This window comes from Anarrhichthys ocellatus, unplaced genomic scaffold (assembly GCF_004355925.1).
Source record: "Anarrhichthys ocellatus isolate YVR2014 unplaced genomic scaffold, GSC_Weel_1.0 scaffold9, whole genome shotgun sequence".
Taxonomy (NCBI): domain Eukaryota; kingdom Metazoa; phylum Chordata; class Actinopteri; order Perciformes; family Anarhichadidae; genus Anarrhichthys; species Anarrhichthys ocellatus.
Window position 1 is genome coordinate 5,343,766 of NW_022280039.1, and position 20,746 is coordinate 5,364,511.

At 41.5% G+C, this 20,746-nt stretch overlaps 1 protein-coding gene across 2 annotated transcripts in view; it reads right to left on the bottom strand.

Moving 5' to 3' along the window:
* Nucleotides 1-20,746, bottom strand: part of rimbp2b (RIMS binding protein 2b) — a 71,301-nt gene that overhangs the window by 34,309 nt on the left and 16,246 nt on the right. For both annotated transcript variants that reach the window (XM_031849513.1, XM_031849504.1), the window contains exon 3: nucleotides 4,236-4,319. The gene's annotated coding sequence lies outside the window, so the exon portion shown is untranslated. The remainder of the gene's footprint in view (nucleotides 1-4,235; nucleotides 4,320-20,746) is intronic.

The window sequence follows — 20,746 nt, forward strand, 5'->3', positions numbered from 1 at the left end:
CATGCATTACTATCTACAGGAGCTTGATGCACATTCTATACCCATAAATATTACTGCTACTATTACGAACACTACTGCTACTAATCACCACTTCTAATAATATTATTAATAATGATAAATTCTTATATGGACACATACTGCATGAACACAACTACAGTATATAGAGATGCACACCATGGAGGAGAAATCCTGCCAAGGACAAGCAGTGACGAGTAAACAACGGCCTGAAGACCAAAGTCATATCTGAGATCTGCTGCTTTTCCATTAATTTCATTTTTGTCACGTCCCCCAAAAAAAAAAAGAAATTGGCATTTCAACCTGCATCAATTGTGTCCAGTCAATTTTAATGCTTCCCGTACGAGCACTAGATTGCATTGGCATTCCTATTCATATCCATTGATCCTTCAATTCGGAGCTAATGTGGGCTGGCTAAGCCTCCAGGTGTTCATTCTGAAGGACGAACAGCTACTAAAAAAAAAAACAGAGTACACACTGAGGAGAACAGTGGACTGAAGTACTTTTGAAATTAAAGCTTGTTGTTGATTTAAGCATTTCAACGGCGTCTGCCATCCTCATTTAACATTTGGATGCGACACCACACACGTAGTGATGCAAACCAAATTGTCTTGAACACAGAGAATCAGCTGTTTCTTTGTCCTGCACTGTCAACGTGTTAACGCTTTAAACAGATCAGTATACGTCATAATCCCTTGGCAAGACACGTTTGTGTGGAGAGCCTGCGAGCCCAGTGATGGAGAGAATCCCGTGCAGAATTGTGGCCTATATTGAGCTGCTTCCAACATTATTCAGCTGAGGTTTTCTGCTGAGGTGTAATTTGCCATTTGAGATTTGTTTAACAGCTAACACCAATGTACACATGCTGTAAAATACACACAGCATACATTGTGTTGATGTGTAATGCCTTTGAGAGAAAGAATATTAAAAAATATGTGTAACTGGTGTAAAACAAGACATCATGGACCAACATGGATGTTATTTACTGAAATATACTATTTGCAATTTGTGATACTATAAAGATACAATCAACACATGATTGTGTAGAGATAAACAGTCTTTTACATATGTTGTGTGCCAGGATAGTTTCATGAATAGCACACTATTATTAGGCCTGAGGCAGAGAACAAGGGTCACTCCTGTGTTTGAGAGCAGTGCAGAGGCAGTTGTGTGTTTTGCCCAGACATTATCTGACTCAGCCTGGTGTGCCGTGTTTTATTTCGACAAGCCTGACAGATGAATCAACTCAGCCACTTAACACGGGAGCAAAGCAAACATTTCACCCACTTACTCTCTGCTCTGTAGACTCAGTTTAAGCAGCATCATTTGCTCTTGTTCAGTATAGACGGCAAATAATATCACTGTTGCACAAACCTTTTCAGCCTGACTCTTGCGGTTTCTTTATCCAGAATATCTAATCTAAGGACTAAATGTATACATATTACAGGCGGCTCTGAACCTCGCCCTTCTGTACCCTGGCTGCTTGAAACATTGACGACATATGGTAAAGGAATATTATAAAGGTGTAAACCTTTTATAAATACATCTGGTGACTGGTGAGTTGCAAGAGGAATGAGTCAATCTTGAAATTGATTTCTGACATTTTTGCTTTTGCATTTACAGAATAATGCATTCCATGTGTCAAAGCAATAAGAGGTGCCTTTGGCAGAAGGTGTTTGTCCTAACAAACAGCTCATAATAAAAGCTAAGCTGACCACAACTGTGGGCATTGAACACGAGCTATTGGGCTACATTTGAGAGCCCAGCTCCACAGTCCAGTCTTTGGACTTGTCGAGTCTGCCTGCTGTCTGCCTCAATGTTCATCTTCGATTAGCAACGATACATACTGAAGCGATGCTGGCACAGCAGATGCTTGTTGCCATGGTAACAGTCCTTAAATGCTAGCGGAGGCACACTCCTCTGATGGTCTGTAGTTACGTACCCGACGCCCAGGAAGGTGGAGGTGCCAGATGGTTATGCCAGTGTTTACTGTCACTCAATCTCACTCAGTGTTTGTATACGCGGCAGCTGAACTCACTATGAGGAGACTATAGCAGCTGGAATTGTAAGAAAAATGAATGTACGTATTCTCGTATGTGCTGCCAGTGTTTGGTAAATAGAGTGTATAAAATCCACTAGTCGCTAACAGCTGCACCTAATTCTATATGTGCACTCTTTACTTTAACCTGAGAGGGAGAAAAACAGAGGAGAGACAGAGCGGTAAGTCAGTCAAGACCAAACAGGGAGAGACATTACTGTCAACTCGCCATCTCCTGACAATACCGTTCATTGGTCTTGTCTGTGTTTGTGGTTTCTGTTCTCGGAGCTCAGTGCAGAAGGAGATAAGAGCTGTGCTGCAGTCTGTGGAGACCAGCCTGCCATTTCTGCACACCATTTGGGGACAGTTTGTCCTTTGGGTAGCTTCCCCTGGACTCAGCAGGCTGACAATGGGCAAGGAGGGAAGTGCTGCTGTGGGCAGGGAACATGAGAGGAGGGCAGAAAAGAAAACTGTCCTAATGGAGTGTATATTTGGGGCAGCGAGCCACACACAAAGACAGCTCATCTAAAGAAGAGGGCTTGGGGGCATGAGGGAATGAATTCAAATAGCCTAGTTCCAAACAGTGCCATTTAAATTACTGTTGAATCCCTCCAGCTCCTGCCTTTCATAGGAAAAACCTCACTCCAGGCCATCTGCACTATTTCTGCTTCTACAGGTTACAAACATGTATCATTCCAATCAGGAGAGACAAGTGAATGATTCAAATATATCTGCTTATTATAACAGTTGTTATGATGGTGTGATAGTAAAGTCTTGACAGAAAGCCTTTGGCCTGAGCAGCAGCAAGATAAATTGGACCATGGAGTCCGGACGCTGGTGTTGGTGGTGGTTGATGATTCTGCTGAGACTGGCTGGCTGATGAGACGCATGAAATGAAGAATCTGTGAAGACTGGGCAGTGATGGGGACAGAATCATGTTTAAAAGATACAGCAGCAAGAGGATAGGCTAACAATGTAAGTGTGTCACTGCACCGAATGGATAGATGTGACCAGCTGATGACAACAGCTGAGAACATGATTGACAGCCCCAGACAATGACAGCAGGAAATTATGAGTAAGCATGCGTGAGAGGACTCAATGCTAGGATGAATGAGAAACTACAGGCCTAAGCATGCAAACGAATAGGATTCCTGTGTAAAGAGCTTTATTTTCATGTAGTGTTAAACTTCAACACTCATCAAGCAGCTTTTATATCAGTCATACAACTCCCTGTATAGTTTTTCCAAGTCCAAAACCACAGAGCATAGGCCAACCAATGTCTACACTTACACATTCTTTAAAATTCAAAACCTCCAGAAGTTACCTTGCAGCTTGCTAGTTGGTCAGTCCACATTCTTATAATTAACATTAACATATGGATGTATACAGTGGATAACTTCAACAATATTGGATTCGAATTTTGTTGTCATATCATGAGCAATCACGAGCAAAGAGGACCAACATGGCACTAATGCACAAGCCTTTATTTAAATAACACACAAAAAGAAGCATGTTTTCTTCTCTCTTCTCAGCGGGTTCTCTCCACCTTATCTTTTTTCCCTTCTCTTTGACTTTTGTCCTGAGTCAAGGCCACTCCAGCAGGCAGGATGACATTTCTGGGACATTATGAGAAAATGTCCTTCAAAAAGGCACCAAACACCATAAGAAAACACAAGACTTGTGTAACATATCACTGACCTTTAACTGTGGTGACCATTACTTGAAGAACATGCATGCTGCTGTGTACTGCTGGATACGAAAGGGTTGAACAGAGCTCCATGAACTATGTGTATACAAAAGCAACAAACCAATATTCACCACAGCCTGAGAAAAACCACAGATGTACACAGTGGTATCCTTAAATACATCACAGTAGTATCTGTAGTTTGTGCATGATCACACACACTGCAGACACTTACTGCTGCAAAGGATGTCTCTCATTCAAAATGTATTCCGCATGCTAACAAAACCCAACCCACAGATAGTGCAACTCTCAGTTAACTGCTCCCATTTTTCAATTTCAGTCATCAGCCTGAGAACCAAGCTATCATTACAGTAGACCGCCACTCATTTTCTCAGGGGACATCTGTGTGTGATGATAGCAGGCAAGGCTCTCAGGTACAAGTCAATTTAACCTCCGTCCTATCGCTCAGAGGCCAGGGTATATTTTTGGAGCACTTACCAAAGTCTGACATGTTTGATTCTTTTTCTTCACCTCCGCCTCAAGTGCTTCACACTCCTTCCTTCTGGTGCTGATCTCAGTCTCCTGGGGAGGGAATAAAAAAAGCAGAGGACAGCTGCTATGATTTGTCAGGAACAGAAGCTTCCTCAGAGAACTCAGAGAAACTAGGCAGAGAAAGAAGGGAGCAGGAGCATTTAATTTTTCAACAGTATTTAGCGGTGTGAGTGCATGTGTGCAACATAGAGACGGAGAGATTTCCAGAGATAATCAAATAGATATTACAAAATGCTTTTGTCGTCCGAAAACAGACAGGAGGTTGGAATGATTTCTGAGGTTTAAATGCTGAGGACGTACAGAAACGGACTAAAAAGGATTAAACAAAATCTGTTAAAAAGCCTCAACTCAGTTTGGCCAGTCATACAGAAGTTGTAAATTAACATGACTAAGCCTCTGTGAGGCTGTATTTAGGCACAGAGGTGCTTACAATCAATACCATTCTGCTCACAATGCTAACATGCTGACATATTGAGAAAGTATTATTTTCAGCATGTTCAACATCTTAGTTAAGCAGATAAGTCCACCTGAAAAAAGCACAGGTGTTCCTAATAACATTAACAACAGCTCTGTTCCATGTTACAAAAAAACTCCACAGGGCACCTCCGACTACACCTGTGCTTTTTCTAACGTAACATGTCAAAGAGCCTACTCTTAAAAGGTCTCTCCTCTCTCCCATGTGAAGCTAGACTTAATATTTTTTTACCAAATCTGAGTCCTTACCGCAGGGGTCGCTGTTCAAATATAACGTATGTAAGGTGTAACTAACAATGCACATGCACTAGCAGAGCTCGTGCACGTATACGTCTAAATGCAGCCTTACTTGATGTTATTGATTACACCATGTAAATTAATATCAATATATAAACTGGAACTAAAGGGTTTAAACATGTACTGTTGATTGCATAAGGTTCAACCAGTGCCAAGCTGACGCCTAATATTCCCTCCTGAGGTTTTTGAAAGCCTGTTATGTTTCCATCAAGCAGCCATTTAACTGAGCTGACAGCTGAATTACAATGAAAAGTAGTTGAGCTTTCTTCACAATGTGCGATTAGAGCCAGAACATGACTAAAGTCTGCCACAGTTTCCACAGAGGATGACTTGTTTAGTCTATCAGCGTTCAGAGAACACACCACCACTGGCTTCTCAAAAGAAGCACAAGGGAGACAGCTAGGAATGGGATATCCTCGTCAAAGCTGCCCGTGTGTTCTGCCCTGCTCTGGAGATGCCACATCTTGTTGTCACTCTACTCTAATCAATAGGTTAACACTTTCAGGAAAGCTGGGATGCATTCAGTAGTGAAGGGTGTAGAATACACACCTTCTTTATGGCCATTTATTTAATGCATAGCCAACTACTGCACTGCTCTTACAGTACAAAATACACAAAATTGTTACATCACCAACCGGATCCTCTGTTTATCAGCAGACTGAGCTCTCCATCAGTGTACGAGGAGCAGCATTGCTATGGATGGGAGTGAAAGTGCAGCTGGATGTTCCAAGATTAGCGTATAGAATTAAATAGGATTTTATCTGTGTCAGTGTGTGCTACCAGTGCATGCACACGCACACACGCACACACACACACACACACACACACACAGTATCCTGGCACCATGTGTCCCTGAGCAAGACTAAAATAAGCATCAGTGGAGCCACCAGAATCCCACGGCACACAATACATGCTGCATGTAAGGAATGCTTGAATGTGCACTTTATCACAGAAACATGCACAGCTTGTTTTGATTCCTATATATATATATATATATATATATATATATATATATATGAATCCATTCAAATGAAAGACATCAGCTGGTTCCCTTCTTGACCTGTGAGACTCTATAAGACAGTTAGCAATATGATCAGCGAGCAGGATGAACGGAAGGAAGAGGCACAAGCTTTGACCCTTTTGAGGACATGTGACCTTTTGCCGTTTCATTCCAGTCAATTGGTATGATTGAATCTTTGATCCCTTATCTGTCATAGCTGGTCCACCAGTGATTATTCTCAATTGCATGTGTGTTATGTGCTCTAGTAGTAAAACTCGTACATGGACGGATAGATATATGGAACATAAATGACCCAATTAGGATGACGAGTTCAGATAAAGGTACAAAGGTTTTAGAAGTCAAATTAATTCATATTTGTTTTCTGTTTGTTTGACGTTATGGTAAGACTTAGGGTTAAGAATGAAATCAATACAATTAGTTACTTTGCAAGAATGTGGTGGAGTCTTATAAAAAACATTTGACAACAACTGGACAACCAAAAGTCGCAAAAGACAAAGTTACAGCTTCCAGTTTGTTGTCAGTGGCTCTACTATAAATGGGAAATCACTGCTGATGTTTCAAAATGAATATTCACGCTTGAGAAATGATTCCTTTACTTATTCAGCTGGGAGTGATATTAGCCACTGCAGTTGTTTGTAGCTGTAGTTCCTATTGGATTACTAGCATCTAAAACTCCACGATTCTTAACTATACAGCCAACAGGAGGACAGACTAATGCAATATTAAAAACGATGAAAAGAGTGAAAAAGATTGGTCGTGTTCAATAAAATCTACATAAACACAACATAGTCTGTACCATGTTGACTCTAAATGATTTTCTTTGGGTGAATCACACAGAGCCTCTGCAGACAGCTTGCCATGTCCCATGTGGGCTGGTATCAAATGTGTACAGTCTTCAGAACCAGACGGCTGCAACGCACACGATGGATATTTGACTCACACACTTGCACACACATACACACACATAGTTCTCACTGTTGCTGAGGCCCATTTGTTTGGAGCCCATTTGCCAATGTTCAATTAAAAATCCCTCTGATAAAAGATTCAAATGGCTGCCATTGTGAGTAATGAGCTCCTGTATAAGTGAAGAGGCGTTTACTGCACAGCAGATGAAGACAGATGAGTAAGACCATCCCCTTAGGATGGATCTACCATTCGTGCCTCAGTGGCACTAATGCAAATGCATACACAAGAGAGGTGCATCCACAGCGATCTATACTACCTACACGTCTCTTATGTACTCCAGTATACGCAACAGGAATTTCACATTCTGTGAAAATCAATATCTTGACAACTTTGTTTCAGGTTAGTGTGTGGTACAAGGTCTCCATAAAGCTTATGTTTTGTTTTTCAGTCAAAGACAAAAGTACTGTAGGATAATGTAAAATGAATCCATAATCTTTTTACCAATCTGAAAATATGTAGTATTTAAGTTTGAGCCAATCAACAAAACATTAATTGAACACAATGATGATATTTGATGATATTCTTAGTTACCAGCTTTTCCAATATGAGGATTTGCTACTTTTCTCTGATTTACATCATTGCAAAGTTAATATTTTGGGGTTTCAGACTGTTCAGGTTGGACGCAAATGAAGGCCTGACCGTGGGCTCTGGGAAATTGTATTGCATATTCTTTTTATTTCTTAACAATATAAATGAAAAGAAATCATTGAAACATTGATCATCAATGAAAATAATCAAGCTTTCATCAGATTACTTTTCCAACTGTTATGGTTTTTTGCCATGGTAGACTCATGGCTCGAGGGATCGCAATGCAGGTCGGCCGGTCGGTTGGTTCACCACTTTGGCCCAGACTGAAATATCTAAAAAGCAGTTTCTGGTTTGCCATTACATTTTGTACAGCATTTACCGATTGTATTCATGTATTCTACTAATTGCGAGGTTCTTGGGATTTTTCGTCTAAAGCTACCAGCAGGTCAAACTTTTCACTGATACTGTGCATTTTGTCAACAACTATTGATGATGAATTGTAATAAATTTGACGGTCCCCTGACTTTTCCCATGTAGTGCTATCATCAAGTATCATCATACTTTGTTTCATGACCAAAAACCTGCAAAACATCATGACATCAGCCTCAGCTGTAGTTTTGAGCCAAATGTTAGCATGCCAACAGGCTCAACTAAGATGGTGCACAGGGTAAACATTGCCATGTCAACATTAGCATTGGCATAGTGAGCATGTTAGCATGCTCATGTTAGCATTTATCCCAAAACACCACATTTCTCTGCAGTCTCACAAAGCCACAAGCATGGCTGTAGATTATTATCCTTGTTTGTATTTTTCTTCCTGTCAATAAAAGATGGTGGTATGTTTGACAGGACCCTTGTGCACAATGTCACTACCTGGACTAGTCTTGATAAAGAAACATCGCACAGCCATTATGCTACCATTATATACCTGCATAACTCACTATTTGCTTCAAGTTACTTTCCCACACTTTATGTTTTTCCTTTTACAAATAAGCTCACAAAACACACCTAAAAATCTGGCTCGACTACAAATCATCATTTACTTTACTTGCACTAAATGGAGCTATAGAAGTTAGTAAGTGTTTTTCAAACGAAAGCAACTAAAAAAAAAGGCGAGCCTCAGCTGTGAGCCCTGAACACAGCCGTATTGGTGTTCAGCACCATGGAGAGTTCCCCTGGGACAACAACAGTAGCATGTGGCGAATACATGGTTTACTTCAACTATTTTTGTTGCTGCTGACTCTCCACTGTGAGTTCAATGCACCGCAACATCTTGATGAAATGAGGTGCACATGCTACAGCATCATTTCTGCAATGACTAATTAACACAGAAGGCTTTCCCCATCCTATTCTCAGCGTTCGGTCTTCTGATCTTTTGTAGTTGGGAAAGCTCTGTGTATAATCTCTGGCGAGCAGGGGTAACCTCATTACTCTCTCTCTCTTTCATCCCTTGTTGTGTTGAATATGCATGATGCGTAATGATGGGTATTAATCCTGCCTATGAGCAAAACAAAAACTGCTAACGTTTTCTGCCAGGGGTCGATTCTATGAGAAACAGAAGATATCTGACGGAGATATCAAACATAGGCAGACATGCACAGGAGTAAGACTTGCTCCAGGACGTGTTTTAAAGCAGCCTCTGTTCTTCTTGCAAAGTCTTTTAGGTTAACTTCACATCTAATAATGACTCTGAATACTAATCCTTTAAGAAATATGCGGGCACACAGTGTGCTACAGCTCAGCTGAGCTACATCATAATAAAAGTGATGGCCACCCAAAAGAAAAGGCACTTGACTTTTTACTGGGAGCAGTTATGCTTAGAAACAAACAGTACATCACCTCTAACTGTGGCACATACTGTAGCTTTACAGCTAATTTGTTGCCTCTCAAAATGTCAGCAGTGCTCCCTGAGATATAAAATGTGCCGAGACACTTTTTGTTGTTATTGTGTGTTTGTTGCTTTTCCCCGGCCAAGCCACAGCCAAAGGAAAGGCCATTAAGGAGGCTGGAGGAAAGACTTCTAATGTTGAGTGTTGTCAGGGAGGATTTCCCTCTATTACTCAACATCCGAGCATTAGTTTCACTTAGCACCATGTAGTATATGACTATACTGCCCAGACACACAGTAATCTAGTGCAGCACAGCAAGCACTTGTGATTTCAGATCATTTGAAATGGCAGAGTAAGTTACATAACCCCTACAGCTTAAGTCTCTGTGCGCAGGCACAGATGCATGCACTCCACTAATACTGTACTCGCCTGCCGCCTGCAAGAGTGTATCTGTGTGTATGTTTGTTTGTGTACTGTGCTTGTGTGTGTATGCACAGCAACATGCAGGCTGACTGCTGAATCACACATTCACAGGAAAAACAAGAGTAAATCCCAGAGGTCACCAAGTACATTCCTCCACACAAGACAGAGAGAACAAGAGCAGAGAAGAAAGGGTGAAGAGTGAGGTGAGGGGGAAAAGAGTGATAGTGAATGAACGTATGATCATGTGATACAAACGTAAAAGCAGGCAGACCTAGATGTGAATGCAAATGAAAAAGAAGGGAGAATGGGCGAAATAAAAAATGGGATGGAGGCAGGATTTATCGTCTAAGCTCCTCAGCTCTGCAGCATTTTGTCCCGGGTGTAAGACCTCGGCGAGGCGTCCTCTATCAGGCATATTAAACATCATGCAGCAGTGGCAAAAGAAGTAGCCTAGTCTGGATTCCACTTCCTCGCCGCATTTCTCTCTCTTTTTTTTCCTTTCACATTCTATCTCCCTACCAGGATCCACAAGAATTGGCGTGCTGCAGAATCAGAAATGAAGCTGCCACTATCAACGTGGTCTGACCTCTCTGAGCAACCGAAACGCGACACTACCTGCCTGCTGATGTCTTATGAGTCTCACGCTTATGAGTCTGGAGCACAAAAGGCGGAGGAGAGAAGAAGGGGTCCCAGCAGGGGAGAAGTGAATGAATGATAATGAATGAGGAAAAAACAACAGTCAAAAAAACAGAAAGAGGAACTATCCTGCTACTATCAGAGGCCTTTATAATAAAAGGAGTGATTAAAGGAGAGTGACATGAGAAGAACAAAAACTAGGATTAGAAATTAAAGTTTGCTGTAGGAGGCTAATTTGAAAGAGCAGGCTCAGTGTGTGTGAGAGGCTCCAGAGAAAAGACTGTAAATCTGATAATCCCACTGCATGAACACAAAGATGTCAGATGAGACTTTTACCTTAATGGAAACCAAACAATGACTCATGCGGCCACAACAGACTCCAGAGATAAAGGAGGGTGCCGTTCAGTGCTGTGATGCCGATTCATTATGAAAATACTGGATTCAATAATGAGCGGTTATAAAACCACTCAGAAAATAAACAGGTTATATTTTTGAGTTTTGGCTGCTGAAACCATTTCGCTGACCAAAGGTCCACAGAGAGAACATCTGATGATTACTGCTGCAACCAAGCAAATGCTGGAAGCCCACTGTTGTTGCCCACTCAGACAGACACGGAGGCTTACTCATCCCCAGCTGGATTTGCTCGCCAAGTTTCGGCAGACTGTGATTCGGTTCACATGGTAACCTTCATCTTTCATGGCAGCTCAGTAAATGCTGTGAAACAAAAGGCAGTTCTCTTCAACACGCATCACCTCTGCAGCATTTATTGTGACTTTATGGAGAAAACGTCTCTCTCCAAAAGATCAACCTCACAGTACACAGTGCTGATGTGTGCATGGGCACGACGAGAAGTTATTTTAAATATGTGCAGTGTAAACTTTGAGGATCGACTCCCTGCAGCATTGTGTTTGATAATAGTCCAGAGATCTATAGAACTTCAGAGGTTCATAGCTCAGTCACATAGATAGACACACAAGCTGAATAACTAGGAACAAACTAGGAACAAAACATGCCAGGAGGGCCTCCAAGTATCTATATTTCAGTAATAATTATTGCAAATTCAACCAAACCCCTGCATATTTGCAGAAGATTGCTGGTTTTTAAAATCCTGTAATCATTTCTGTTTACTGTCAATTTACAGCCATTTTTCATATTAAACTATTATACTACGATCTATTCCTGAAATAAATATATTAAATACCACAAATGCTCCCAACGTGCTTTCTCAGACAGAGTTCACTGCCAGGCTGGATTATCACTCCCAAAGAAGTGCTACTAAAAACCGACAAAGAAAGCTGCGAATTGCATCCCAATTGTTCTGAACAGTCCCTGCACAATCAATCACTTTGGACAGATTCACAATTAACAGTGTGAGACCCTGCTGAGACTGATATTTCAAAATATAAACAACCCAGCAGGCATTTTATAAAAATAAATGTTGCGGGATAGTACCCATGGAGTGGACAACTACAGAACTAGAATCAACTTGCATTCACATTAGGTTTCCAGTGTTGGTACAGTCTGTCGACATCAATTGAAGGTCAAAATGTTTACTGTTAAAGTTTACTGTCAAAAGACGACAACATGATTCAAACAAATAACTAAAATAATGCTGAAATTCATTACAAGAGATGTGTAGCATCACTGGGTTGGAGGCGTTGAGGCACCCAGATGGTCTGTGTGTAAACAGACAACACTGAGACCAGAGCGTCACGGCTGGCTCAGTCTCATTAGAGTGGCCAGTAGCCGTGCAGGTAGATGAGCCACTGAGATGATCGACTGTTCTCTGAGCGGTCCAGACAGAGTGTTCAACCCTCAGGAGACGGTGTCAACATAGGAAACTGAGCAGGGGAGCAAACACAGGAGAACAAAGGAACCATGAATCAGGACCCATGAGTACGATGCAACTGTACACACAGGAATTCAAGATACTTGTGGGGCGCAGTTAACCCATTAGCAATAGCAGAGGCCTCTATTCTTTTAGCAGCCTGTTGGCCACAGATACAGAATGTACACAATGTAATTAGGTGATGTAAATTACAAACTACTGTGAAACTGGAAACAAACTTCCATCGTCTGTAAAGCTGATAAATAACTTGATTTTCTGTCATTCCAAATGTCTTTGAAATAAATAAGCTTTCTGTATCTGTAAGTATGCTTAATATGTGTTGCATGCCATTGGCAGAGTTAACAATCACTATAGACTAAATAAATACATTTAAATAAATAACTTAGATCCAATGTTAAAAGCTTTCTAAAGAACTTTGCTCGACAATATGTTTAGTTTTATACTTGGCAATCATTTTCCAAAGGTTTAATGGTGAGTGGCACACAGAAATGAAACATAAATGAAGCAGTTAGTATACATTTAATTAGGTCAAACTAAAAGGCCCCAAAGTTAAGGCCCCTGTGTGTCTCGACCACAACGATTTTGTAATGTTGCTTTGACTGCAGGTATTGATATGGATGTATAAATTACACAATACTGCATTATAAAAGATTCACAGCATTCAGTATAAATTAGTGGACAGTACAAACAGACAGATTACAAGCTCAACCAGACATATCAGAACCAGACATGTTTTGGTAAAAATCTCTGTAAAAAAATAAGTAAAAGGAGGAGCCATCTTCCTCGTCATGCTGCCTATTTGGCCAGAACCCCTCGCTCCCTGTCTATGGGGGTGGGGGGTTGTGCTGTCACATCTGCGCCCCTCTCAGTCAGAAGCCCACAGAGAAAGAGAATCTCACAAACCTGCCATGATCAAATGAATTCACATCGAACCAGGCTGCCTGTTTGTCTGCACACTTGGGCCCCAGCCAGATAAGCTGATTATAACAAAATGTTACATGCTGTCCTATTTGTTCTGATCCAGTGTTATCCCAATGTCTCTGGTAATGCAAAATCACTGACCTATGAAATGTCAAGGTACAATAAGATGGATAATTATGAGGTATATACAGCGATCCTTCAGATCCAAACTGGTGCAGCCTTTGACACAAATGGGATTGTTTAAGCTGTGAGAATTATGTCCAATAATTTCATCTAAACCTGCAAAGTATAAAATGATTGAGGAGTCACAGGAGCACAGGGACTCCATCTTCCACCCACTGGATTATCACCTGTGCTCTACTGTGTCAGACAGCAATAAAAGCTGTGTTGATGCTATTGTGATTTTGTGATTGATAGCATTAGTGCAGCAGGGTCTGATACACAGTCTGCACTAACCAACACAAGCTCTGATTGTACATGCCCTGAGTGAGACAGTGAGACCGCGGGCTGGTCTAGGCGATGGGGCTGTCACCAGCTGAGGTGGCCTGTCTCCCGCTTTGATCCTCAGCCAGAGCCACAGACATATGCTGCTCCATCCTGCAGGGAGGAGCTGTACTGGATGCAGGGAACAGCTCTCCATTGCCTTTCCATTCATTAACTACATTTCAACAGCTGCCGACCAATTAGTTGGCTCTCCAGATTGCAAACCCAATATAATGAGCACACCTTACACCTTGTATACCCTTTGTCAAAGTGGAACAAACTTAATGTTGGCAAAATATAGTTTGTACAATACTGCTGTAAACGGTCAAGAGCTGAAATATTTTTCCTTTTAGTTCAGGCGGAGAATGAGCGGATCATTATCAACCTCGGCACCAGGCTTAAACATCTCTCCCTCAGCCCAATCTTCAATGCTTGCCAATAGCTGCTGTCAGTCTGACCCCACAGCCGTGTCCATTAATGGGTCTTTAATGCCAGAGAAAGGAAAATGGAGAAGGAGGTCGTACGTGGTCTGGTGTAGAGGATCATCCGCGTGTAAACGTGCGAGTTAGAAAGGCTGCCTGTCTGTGAATTGATCATTATGAGGTGTCAGACTTGGCTTTTGGCCTCAGCAAAGCCAGATAGACTCTGATGTGAGGAGTTTTTACATTAGGGTGTAGGTGAAGAGATCCTGTGTCCAGTAATGGAAAACAGGTGGTGCCCAGGAGGAGATAAAGAGTGAGGCGCTCACCCCACAGGATTCTGGCACAATCGCAGCAGAAACAGACGCCTTTGCAGCCCATCTGCGGGACACTCTCTAACCATCACTGCCAATTTACAGGACATTCAATTACTGGTCATTATCTTAGCGAGGACTTGCTGCCTTCAGCGTCCAAGTGCCAAATCATATAAGTGGACAGATGAAGAAACTAAATAAAGCCAGCCATGGATACAGGCAAATTCGATTGAGCTCTGTTATTATCATAAAGTTTGCAATACAATCTGTATGGAAGACATAAGAAATCAGAATATGCAAAGAGGTATTAAAAAGACGAGCCACAACATATACTGTAAATCAGACACACAAAGTGTGCGTGTTTGTGGATGGGTGTGAGTGTGTGAGCCCCCTTTTTGTGCATGCAAGTTATTTCATTGAACAGCATTATACATTTGTACAATATAGCATGTATAAGACTAAGTAGAGTCTGACTATGCAGCCATGCTGGTGGTTCTGTGGTGCTGTGCTAAATGCTAATGCTAGCCACATGGCAAACCATCAAATAGTAGCTGTTCAGATATTTCAGTCTGGATCAAAGTGGTGGACGGACCAACTGACAGACCGACAGTGCCATTGATAGTAAGTACGAAGACCTTTAGTATGGCAAAGAAAATATTTAAATACCAAAAGTATCCGTTATGGTATAACAAAAAAAGTTAATGGAGCCAAAAATACATTATATTATGCCACAGAAACGTGGTCACACTGACAAATTAGCTTGGAACGAATGAGGAGGCATCCCTGAGGCTCCATTGAGAAAAAATTACGTATTTTTACAGCAAAGAGCCCTGTAACTCCAGGGCGTAAAGAATGACTATATCTAAATCTGAAACAAATTTAGCTTCGGCCTGTTCCACAGTGAGCTAAATTTTGTGATCAGCGGACCATTTGCTGGTAGAGTCAATTTTGCAGGTATCGTGATCTCACAGGTGACAAAAGATGCTGTCAAAAGATCATGACAGGTGACAGGTTTTTGTCAAACTGAATTGGAGTTAAGATTAATTTGAAGCCTGCCGTGCACAACCAACAGTTGAGCGCATAACAGACAGTGAGTTATCGTGCTGGTTTGACAGAGTCCACCATTAGCATATAAACAACAGCCTGGACTAGATGGCTGCTGCTGCACAAGGCTTGATTGTCAATATGCTCGCTGGTCCTCATCCAGGGATCAGAGAGGAGCTGTCAGGACTTTGATTCCCACTCACAGGGGAGAGGATAAACAGCTGAAAAACAACACTCCAACCTGTCAATCATTGAACTCTCCACTTCTATCACTGTGGACTCCAATTTGAGTATTCAGCGTGACAAAAAGAGAACTCCAATTTCGCTTTATGCTTTTGGAAAATTGACTCAGAAAGGTCCAAAACAGACGACTGGATTGAAAACAAGGAGAGGCTAGACAAATGTCTTACTGGCGTAATAACAGTGGCAATAGTCATTTCTCAGATATAATTCACTGCACTTCACTGAATTTTCACAAGCAGCGACCTGACTGAGCAGTGTTAAATATGTGTGTGTGTGTGTGTGTGTGTGTGTGTGTGTGCCTGTGGCTCTCAGGAAGGACACTACTGTAGCACCATCAATTTCTGCTGCCTCCACTCAGCAGGGGCTCGGTGATGCTGGTTTGGAGGGAACAGAGCCAACACTTGTACTGATCCAAGCACTTTATGCTCACTGGAACTCACTACAAATAACTTTAATAAGCCCTCATAGAGCAACACAGCAGCTAGTATGTTTTAAAAGTGTGAACACAGACACTGGATCATCCTATTGAATAGCTGCTTGCATACAGTGACAACAAATACAATGTGTAGTCTTCAATGGTTGGTTCTATCGAAGCAGTCCAGTACAAGCAGTGAATACACATTGCAAAATAAGCCTTATTCTACCCTTCGTGCAACACAGGACCACACTGATTATCTTTCCACTGAGAACACTTAAGCAAATGTTTCACTGCTCTCAGCAGTTACCATGGCATTTGTGCTGGCAAAGCAAAAGTTTGAAGATGAAGAGATGCTGTTTTGCAAAAGGTTTTTACATCTACATACACGTTAATGCCGAACTTCACTGTGCTGAGATTTCCCCACACAGAATACAAAGCCACATCAATAGTGTTTCTGCATGGCTCAAACTGCACGGCTGTGGATCGTTTTATCATACACAATGTCTCCATGTCCTCCAAAGCATTTCTCATGCTTTGAAAACACAGCAACAGAAGGAATAAGATAGACTGTGTGTGTGTGTGTGTGTGTGTAGGTGCGTGTGCGTGCGTGTGTGTGAAAGAGAGCGTGACATTACCTCTCTGATATCCCAGCTCATTCAATTAAAACTCTGAACTACTTCAAATATCTGTCTGAGGCTCATTTACCACCTTAATAGAGTTTCAGCTCAATGTTGATATCTGAGGTTCAGCTAGTTTAAGATCATGTCAAAGCGGACATACTCTCAACACACTGAGTGGACTTGAATGGAACATAATGTGCTTTTAATTTGTGGGATATAATTTGCCTGTAATTTCACTCCTTGAATTCCATGGTTATTATGATGTGTATTTCTGAAACTGCAGAAAGTGACACAGAACATGATTTAGTTAGTATTTACTACTCTAACTAATCTAAAACTCTTACGACTTAAAGGAATAGTTCAACATTTTGGGAAATAAGCTTATTCGCTTATACAAATTTTAGTTTACACTATTTTATTTACACCAACTCACCAATCAGTAATAGTTACAGGGGGATATGGTCAAAATCTTCCATCCCGATAGAGGTCATTGTATATCTCAATAACGATATATATCACAATATAGCTTGTTTTCTGGTAATTTAATAAATAGATAGACGATATGAAATGACCAAATGGTTTTGCACACCCTTGTCAGAATTAAATACTTGACAAAACAAATCGTATTTTCTAATTTAATTAAGAACTTTAGAAATTTGAGTTCACATGTGCTTGTTATTATAAATTTAGATGATGTAATTGTGTATCACCATATCTCGATAAATGTTTTCATCACAATATGATTCCAAAGACAATAAATCGCCCATTCCTACACAGTAAACTTATGTGCATAGAGAACAATACATTGATTCTTAAAAACAACAGGAAATCATCACACGCAGACAAACAATGAAGTCTTCCTTGGTAACAATGTCATCTTTCATGAGAATATGATAATGATCTGCATGTTACACTTATCATTATCAGTAGATCGCATATTAAAAATTCAAGGAACATTGAACGCTCAATTAAACCTGCCGAGAGCCGAGAGTATTGCAGACTATGCCCGATACGTTTGAAAATACAACCCTCTACTTTGCATTAAGATGAGGCAGAGCACACAGGAAGCCCACTGACAACAAAGGACAGATCATCCTCTCCTCTTCCGCTGGCCCCTACTGACCTGCCTTCACACTCCAGTACACCGAGAGAGAGCCACACTGCATGCCAGCGGCAATCCGCAGCTTTTACCGACTCCAAAAAACATACAGTAGACTGCTATAATTTGGTAGACAAACAAATCAGTGCACCATGCATCCTCCTTCACCTTAAAAAAATATGAACCAAAAAAAGTAACAAAGAGGGGGGGGGGGGTCAGGGCAAAACAGACAGACGGAGAAAGAGATGAAAACGGGAGAGAAAGGGAGGATGAGAGGGAGAGTGATTGGTAGCTGGCTGCCATTCTGGCCCGGCGGCCCCACGGCTGATGCACAGGGTTGCGTAATGGGTCTGCATGCAGTGTGAAGCGCAGCAAACAGGGCTTCAGCACATGTAGCTGAAGAGACCACTCAAGCCTTCTGGGAAAGGGAGTTATTTCAGTGAGCACATACATACACAGGATGAGACAGCCGTGTTTTGACACAGTGCGCTAAAAATAGCACATTCTTAATAGAAAAAAAACAGAGTGGCAGTCAAATTCAGAGTGGCACGAGAGGGGAGAGATAAAACATTTCTTCCAAAGACAGTCCTGAGAGCTGAACTAGGGGGCATGGTAAATACAAGGACAGCGACCCACCCTGAATCCGAGACAGCTCACATCTCACTGAGACTGTGATCCCGCCTGACGTGCTCCGCACAAAGGCCACGCAGCCGCAATCCCGTACAATGAACCAACCGAAGCAATTAAGAATCAGCACGAGCAAGTTTGCAGATCTGTTACGTAATTCTCAGCCTGTGGGGCCGTGTGTTAGGAAATGGCGGCAGACAGGCCTGTTGTGTTTTCTGCTGCACATATATGGCCATTAATCACGCTCTGTGTCTTTGCTCTTTTTCTATTTCCAGAGAACAGAATCCTGAGGGCAGCGGACCTACGGCACTGCAGCACGTGCAGGCTGGACTTCAGCATCACTGCAAATGTCACACAATGTTAGCTCGTTCACTGGAGGGCAGACTATGGTCAGAGGATCACGAGGACAATCTACAAATGGCACCTTTGCACCTAACTCTTAATGGATGTAATGTCTGCTAATGCTTTGATCTGATACTCACCTCCCTCTGATAAAATGATGAGCCTTTTTGTGATTTCTCCTTTTTCGGGAGGTGAGGCACCTTTGGTTGCAGATAAGCAAATCTGTTGCACAAATAAATGCAAAATACACTTAGGGGGTTTAGCTTTACAAAAACACCAGCTTCATTTCCACCCTGTAGGGAACCAGAGGAAATACTGAAGAGTACAGATATTTCTGTAAACAGACAGTAAGAGCAGGTATCAGGACACATGAACAGATATTGTGTGTGTGAGCCACATAAAACATTTCTCTCTCTCTCTCTCTCTCTCTCTCTCTCTCTCTCTCTCTGGTGCATGAGAGGAGATTTCTGCAGGGTGTGTTGGAGTGTGAGTCATCATCAGTGCAGAGAGAGAAAGAGGGGAGAGGCATTCTTTAAGTCGAAGGCAGTGCTTATGGCAGCAATGCAGCAAGGAAATACAACACTCCCTGCCTCTTTAATAGGGTTGAAATCCAACGCAAATATCAAACAAGAGCAGGTAAAGGACTCCCAGCAGGTACATGTATATGCTATCCTGCTGTTATGCAACAACAACCACAACAGGAGCTCCAATGTAGCCTATTGAATGATCAGAGCACCAGACAATGTTGGGCCAAAGCCGAAGCTTAATGTTTTATGGGTGACTTTCCATCGTGGTCAAGTTACTGTAATGAAGACAGGCCTGCACACACCACTGTAGTTTACAATGTATGACACAAGGTGTGATACAGAGTGTAGGGTAAATATGAAATGTTCTCCAGAACAAATTCAGTAAATTACATCTTTAAAGTGCTAATTTTATTATTCTATTCACTGATTAGCTGATTGACAAAAAATACTGGATATTCGACTGTCATAAAATAAAAATGAGACATTTGAAGACGAAATCTTTTTTTTGTCTGTTTGATGTTTTATAGACTAAAACAATAAATGATTAATCAAAAAAAAGAATCTGATGACTCAAAAATGAAAATAATTGTTAGTGGCAGCCCGGCTCCTTTGCAAAAAATGCACAACATTTATCATATATCATTATTTCTCATACATCATCATAGCCAAAAAAAAATCTTGCTCCCTGAAAGTTAAGTTCTCACAACATCCAGGAGGAATCTGCCCCTGAGTGCATTGTTTAGTAATGAAGTAATGATGCTTGCGTCTAGAAATCTCCAGAGGCATTAAGAAAATTCCTGGCGGACTGCACTGGAAGTCTCACACTACTGTCAGAATATCTCAAAGGCGTTAGTAAGACAGAATACGAGGTTAACAGTAAACACTTAACATAAAAATGACTGAATGGCCCAAACTGTGAAAATAGATAGGTATTAACTTGTTATCAATGGAATTATAAATTATATAAGGACTTATTATTTCCTTTCAACCGTAACAGCAGTATGATTCCAGCAGCTCCTTTAACGAAAGAGCAATTACTCAAAATACAGGTCAGAAGAGTGTCTGACACAGGCAGAGACTGGCTCCTTGTCCCCTTGCGAAAACATCAAACAGACACAATTCAATGCACTTGCCTGAACTTTCCTCATACCTTCTCTATTTTCTCACCCATGCTGTACAAAGGTTACATTTTCCACAGCGGTCTCACTGGCTTGACCTTACCTTCTCCCACACAGAGACGGCGCAAGCCTTAAAGACTAGTTCCCTCATATCCACACAAGCAGCAGGTAACAGATGGTAGGTTGTTTTGTCTCCTCGGTTCTCCACAAGTCTGTCCGGACCGTAGCAGAGGTGGTGAAATAGACGGACCTCTCTTCA